Here is a 7,500-nt window from a genome sequence, read left to right as displayed (position 1 = left end):
TTTGGAGGATGGAGGTCATTAAAGCAAAATTAAGGGGAGGGTTCAATGTTAGCGCGACCAGACGAAATCGAAGTAAAGAAGTGAGATATATGTTGTGGCCGCACTAGAGAACTGCTCTTTGCAGAAACATTTTCTTCTCTTATCTATTCAGAAATTTATACACCACTCTTGTATGTCTCTTGGGCTGTCGGTTTTGGCAGTACAATTACATATTCATCCCTACCTACAATCATCGAGTTGTACGGATCTAAGTAATATACTCAACTCTCATTGACTCAATGCTCAGGACTAACTCTAGACTTAACGGTTTAGTTCTTGAAAGGTTATCTAACTGTAATGGCTATGGTGACGATTAATAAAAAAAATATCCACGAATCCCAGACTATTTTAATATCACACAACTGATGCACAATTGTAAAACGAGAAAGGAAAACAAACCTACAATTTAAAAAAATATATATGATTAGTATACATAAATTGGCAGTTTCTGGACTGTTGTGTCATTTGACCCCTCCGTTAAAAAGATGAAATATAGATTTGATAAATATAAACCTTCTTTTATCAAAACAACTTGTTATTTTGCTGAAGATTTATTTTTGTTCTATCCATTTCGCAGTATTCCATATTTTATCATTTTGTTTTCAAATGAAATCAGAATTTATCCAGATATATTATATTTTCCTTTCATCTGACATTGTTGATTCCGATTTTTTATAATCGTGCACAGGTTAGAGCAGAACTACAGAAATAACTGTATGGATATAGGTTGCTTTCCTCTTCTGTGTTTGGTCCTCAAAAATATCTTGCTGTGTTATTTTATTGCATTTGATTTCATTTTGTTCACCCCTCCCTTCGACAAATTTCCATCATTCAGAAACGCTTTAAACAACATAATATTGATCTGTGACAGTTCTCACTGCAATGCCAAAAGTTTTTAGAATTTAAATCTAATTTCTCTGTTTATCAATATTAGTGTATTTGGAATCTGAGGGAGTGTTTTATGTTTGTTCCGGCATATCTTTTAAAGATGTTACTGAGCACTGCAAATCTTTTGAAGATATTCATTATAAATACTTTTCTTCGATTTTCATCCTCTTTGCTTTCAGATGTCAATAAAGTACAATTAACCAGCTCTTATCTCTTTACTTCATTTCGAACCGAATCTTACTTTTTTTTTACTTTCATATCTTCTGCTTTTGTCCTCCTTTTTCAATCCCATCTCTCTTTGTTGATTCATCATTTCGCTTTCATTTTTTTTCTCTCTGCCCTACCTATTTTCTCCCTCCTACCTACCTATCTGCCTCTTCTCTCTCCCTCCCACTCTCTCTCTCTCTCTCTCTCTCTAATAAATGTCTTTTACATCTTTACCTCTGTTATCGACTTTGCTATTTTTTTCTTCCCATGCTGAGTTATGAAATTTGTTTGCCTCTCTTCTCCGTCTCTTTTGTACTTTTCTTTGATACGAAAATATTTCTCTGCCAGCAGAGATGCTTTTCTCTTCTTAACTGTCTTGTCATTCCTCTTTCTTTCTTTCTTCTTCATCTTCCATCAGACCACTACAATCTGTTGCTATAACAGTTAATCAGTTCCAGTTCCTCTGATCACTAAGTGACAATACGTACACACATACAAATACACACCTACAAATACACACCTACAAATACACACACATATATATGTACAGTATATTTCTTGCTGTTTCCTGTCACTTTGATAATAAATGAATACACATACGCACACACTACATGCATTCAAACTCACAGAAATACGTATAAAACTTTAGCCACCTTCAAAGACAGCTACAGTATATCCAAAGTTATCGAGATTTCTGTTTGCAAGACAATATTTTACATGTAACACAGTTTCAATTCCTAGACGTGACCAACTGATTCATTTAAAACTATTGACAACACTTGTAAGTGACTCTAGCCACGAAGATTCGCTTTCTTCTCCCATATATTTGCCGTTCCTAACTTTATTCTCCTTGCCTAAATGTATGCCACATCAATACATTTAAGCACATTTGTAAAACTAGAAGGACTTGCCAGTTCATTTTTGATTAAGTGAGACCCAGCTAATACTCATAATAATCGAAGTTAAATGGAAGAAACCGTTCTGTAGATGGCGTTAAATAGCAGCACATTTGCTTGATAAGTAAAACATACGTGTCAGGGACCTGTATTAATATCTGGCACAATAGTTCTTGAAGAAGTGTACTGTATGATACGGTTTATAAACTGGCCGTCTGGGGGTTCCGACGACGAGTGTTCCAGTAGATCCGACTAATGGAGCAGCCGGCTCGGAAAATTATCGTGCAAGTGGCTCAACACTCCACAGACGCGTAGTATTCAGGGAGATTCAGCGTGACACAGAATGTAACAAGGTTGGTCCTTTGCAATACAGATATTACTCGTTTCTCCAGCTGAGAAGACTTTAGCAGCATGAAAATAGTCTAGCTCAAGGACAAAACATGCCGCTGGGAATCGAACTCACGACCTCGCGCCCGTGAGCCGAATACCTCTAAATAATTAGCCATGTGATTTCACAATTTCTATTACTACAATATCTTGTTTATGTTCTTCGAAATGAAATGTCACCTCCTTCCCAATTAGCATCTGTTTGGAAAGTAATGAGATATTTCATTAGGTACATTTTTTTCACATATTAATTCCTACTTACGTGAGAAGGAAGCGCTTCGTCCTTTCAAGGAGATTGTTTTACCTCTTCAGAGAGTTCACTATTTCACCAGGGATAAGCCTTTGCCACAGTCTTTCAATGCCCTTTTCCATTGTTCTCTTTCAGGCATTTACTGTTTTCCCTCAAAAGCGAGCAATACAAATTTTAATTATGAGTGAAATAATAATGATCTGGATACCATTGGAAAAAGACTCAGATTTTTTGTGCTAAAAGAATTATTGAAATTGAATGGTTTGCGAAAGTCTTCTCCTGTAATGAAAAAAAAAACAATACAAATTGCTAAGAAACGAAAATTATTTCTCAGACAATAATCGAATGTTTTCTAACAACAAAAAACAAAGAAAAATAAAGTAATAAAAATATTTCCTGTCACAGAATGATGGATTAATGGTTGAACTGATTTATTGCCATCTTGTTAAATTCATAATAGCAATTTGAAACACATACCTATGTTTTATTTTATATTTAGTAGGCAAAAAAAATTATGTAAATATAGCGGAATCCTGTGAATGTGTGTTTACGTAGTGTGTGTGTGTGTGTGTGTGTGTGTGTGTGTGTGTTGTGGCTTTGTTGATTCCTTCGAGAAGCAGTTGTTTCAGTTTCAAGCTGAGTATCCCAGATTAAGCCAATTGTCATGTAAATATACTTCCAAGCAGATTAAATTTTCAGGTTTAATGACAGAATTTTAAAAATATGGCAATGGGTATTAGATCTAAAGACATGTAGATCTAGTGTTCTTCCAAATTTTAATGTGAAAAATAATATTTAATGCACTATCCGCTTAGGTTACTATCCGCTTACTTGAGGCGGTGCATTTTTATTTCGCAGATAAGACATTACAAACAGACAAGCCATCGTACGTAGACGCTTGCGAGTAATCATATATATATAATGGAATTACAACATACAAACACGTCTCTCTGTCTAGTCAAATCATTGTATAGAGATATGTCATTGTTAAAAGTAATGGTGGTGTTTATAGACACTTGATGGTATATAAATATGTGATAGTTTATACAGAAATCATCTCTTGTAGACATGTCATTATACATTGTAGTTACAGCAAGTAGACAAGATATTATACAGAAACTTGTCTTTGTATATACACATAAAATTACACGAAGACAAAGCAATGTTATCGTATATAGAAATGCTACTGTATATAAACGAGCCATTGTAAATAGATATATTATTGTGTAGAAACCGGTCATTGAACAAAAAATTATCATTGTACATAAATAAGTCAGTGTGTGTGTATATATATATATATGTGTGTGTGTGTGTGTGTGTGTATGTATATATATATATATGTGTATGTGTGTTATAGAGAGGTGATTGTAAACATTCATAGACCGTAAACCAGACATTTGATACATGAGAGCACTCGGTATACCGACTTACTTATGATGCTCCTTTCATGCAAAAAGCTATTGATGCATGAATTATCATAGCAAAATACTTAATTCTGTAACAGTTAACCATCTGACTTTATATATGTGTCTGAGTTTCACAGACTCCTTTTATATTATTCCGTTTTTGTTTATCTAAGCACCGGCTGTGTTTAATCAGCTGCCGTTTAATCAGATATTCCTGTTCTAATGATCCAGTAATTTTCTAAAGAATCATTTAAATACAATATCCAAAGTGTTCGTTCCGTAATAATTTAGAATGGTGTACTTTGATGGACATTTTGCAACTTTTTCTAGAGGTCCCTAAAAATTTCCTCGTACTTTGTGTGCTTTTTGTCTCTCACAGAATGTGTTTTGATTTCATTGTTTAGAATTTACCTTTCCTCTCTGATGGAAACAAAAGATTCACGTCTGAAGCGACAACTACCAATATTTATCTAATATTCAAAATAACATTATCTATCTTCATTTTTTGCAATTACTTTATGATTTATCTACCCTTAATAAAACACAAATAAATAAATATTAATATAACTAAAGAATTCTGTGTATTAAATTACTGACAAATAATAAATTCCGTCTTCAAAATCTTCCTGAGGGACACTCCACGTTTTTTTTTCTTTGTTAATTTCGGAAAGATAATGGATGGAAGGCTGAAGTCTAAGGGTAACGAGTTCAATATTTTCTCTGTGAAATAATGAATAAGTAAACCCTATTTATCTTCTTATTGACAAACAATACAAAACTAAAGCAACAAAGACTAATAAATACACAAAAATAATACAATATTGATTAATCGCTGATTTAATTACTAATGTAATGTAATAACTGACTTAGAAACGATGATTTTGAACGAAGAAACTGTGTGGTAGCTCATTGCTCTACAGCTTATTTCTATCTTTGAATAATAACGTTCAAGAAACAACCCCATCACACACCAGAAGAGAAAAAGATTACAACAAAATCTGGAACAGGAAAAATAGCAAAATATAGAAAATGGTATAAGAGATGCAGATTACGATGGAAGAAATAAGAATCGCAGTAAAAGGTCACTGTTCAGAGAAGCCAATTTCTCCGGTGGTGCCAGAGTGCCGGTTGGCAGAATCGTTACTCTTCAGTCTGTTTATTATAAACACAAGGAAGAGAAAATGAGAAGCTTTTAATTATTGCCTTAATGACTGCGTAGATATTTATCCATTAACTTTAGCTCCATGTGTTTCATGTAACGCATTAAAGTTTCACCGAGTATGTGTGTGGGTGTGCGTGTGTGTGTGCTGATGCGTGACGTTATATCGATTCTTGAGTAGATGTGTATCTGTTCATGTGCATTCACGCAAGATAAATTTGCATGCATACACACATTTACCTTTGGACACATTCATATACAAACACCCACGCACATATATGCACACACACACACACACACTTATATATACATACACGCATATATGTATGTATGTCTATATACTTATTAAATGTGAAATGACATGAGAAGGCACAAACTTATTTACATAGAAGTAGGAGGCTAATGAACGGACATTAATTAATATATCACCAACAGAATGGTTTTTAAAAAAAAAATGTATAATCAGTAATATCTCTTTGTATTTAGTTTGTGATTAACACAAAGAAGTACGTTTACAGAATTATAATTCTATGTATCTAGTGTGTGAAGTTAGGAATTATAAAGTTATTGCGACGGTTTCGGATAAGAATTGAAACTGATAGATTCAGTGTTAAAGATGCAGCAAGAAGGAGAGTCTTGCCATTCGTCACCTGTTTTCTGTCCTTATTTCAGATTTGTGTGTAGCATTCGGAAGAGCCACTAGCTGTAAAATCCATTTATCTCTACAAAATAACTATCCGACCACGCACCAAATGCGGAAAAAAAAATTTGGTTGTAAGATGTGAGAAGATAAAAAATACACACACACATAGAAGAAAAAAATATGATAAAATTAATTGCTTTTCGCCTGTTTTCCATAACTTAAACGCTTTGCCAAAATGATAAAAACGAACGTGCAGATTATATATTTCGAACTAATTAATGAAAAACCATAAAAATCCAGTAAAATTTAGCATTTTAAATTTTTTGTGGCATATTACACCGAAGGATTTTATTTTGTTGGTTTAATGCGGATTTTACAAAATTACAATATTAAAAGATAAAATCAAATGAATTAAGAAGCATTAAATAGCTAAGAATTATTGGGCTTTACAAACTCTCTTCTGCTACTTGCAATCTATTTATCAACACAATTCTTTCATTATTAACCTTCCGCACTTCCTTTGCAATTAGCCTCTGTAAAATTACAAATGGTAAGCATCAGATATTTAGCTTTTAATTGTGCGCACGCGCACCTGAGCACATTAGGAATCTTTATTAACGTAGATATATGCCGAAGATAATCCTAAACAAGGAAACTTGGTTATCTTCTAAAAGCATACTACAATAGGCATAAAATAATCCGTTTTACTCTAGCTGCAAGGCCTGAAATTTACAGGAGGGAGTTAGTCAATTACATCGACCCCAGTGCTCGACTAGCACTTATTTTATCCATCTCGAAGGCAAAGTCGATCATGGCGAAATTTTATTTCAGAACGTAAAACGGGAATGAATCTCGCTAAGCAGTTTACTCGGCGCGATAAGGACTCTATTTAGCTCACTGTCTTTATGTATGAAATTATAATAGCCATAAATATGAGTTGGGTAAGGGTTGGTTTAGTTTCAGGAAAATTGTAAAGGAGAATATGGAATAATCAAAGACATTCAGACTTTATCCATCTAAGAATTTGTAGTTTAACATACCGTACTCTTATTGTAAAGTATTTGTTTGCACGTCAAACAAATACATAACTGAAGATTCTTAGTAGACTTGATAATAACCTTGTTCGTTTACATGTAAGATAACTGTGAAAACAGCAAAACAGGCATAGCGATGGGAAGTAGTGAGGAAGGTGATATTTTCAAACATGTATTTCTTTCTTTCACTTATAGCAGAACAAGAATTAGATTCTCTGTTAATCTAATTAAACAGATTGTGTGCAGTTTTAAATAGCGTCAGAAATTTTTCAGTGTTCAGCCATTCAGATGTATCATTTTTCGGAATTGGCAAATACGAAGATGACCTCTAACCAGCAATCCGATACATCAAAATTAGAACATACTTATATGACCCGTAATCTATAAACGTATGGATCAGGATGCACTCGATACGAATTCATTACTACGGTGCAATATTTTGAAGGTAGCCTGACAAAAACTCAAAGCAACAGGACCATTTTTGTTTGATATTTATATAAATACCAGAAGATATTCTTTCACCGAGCTAAAATTATTCATCCATTTAGAAATTAATATTAAATTCAAGTGTGAGACAAGTACACGTTTCGT

Source organism: Octopus bimaculoides, chromosome 16 (genome assembly GCF_046866305.1).
Source record: "Octopus bimaculoides isolate indiv1 chromosome 16, ASM4686630v1, whole genome shotgun sequence".
Taxonomy (NCBI): Eukaryota; Metazoa; Mollusca; class Cephalopoda; order Octopoda; family Octopodidae; genus Octopus; species Octopus bimaculoides.
This window is presented reverse-complemented; position numbering follows the sequence as displayed.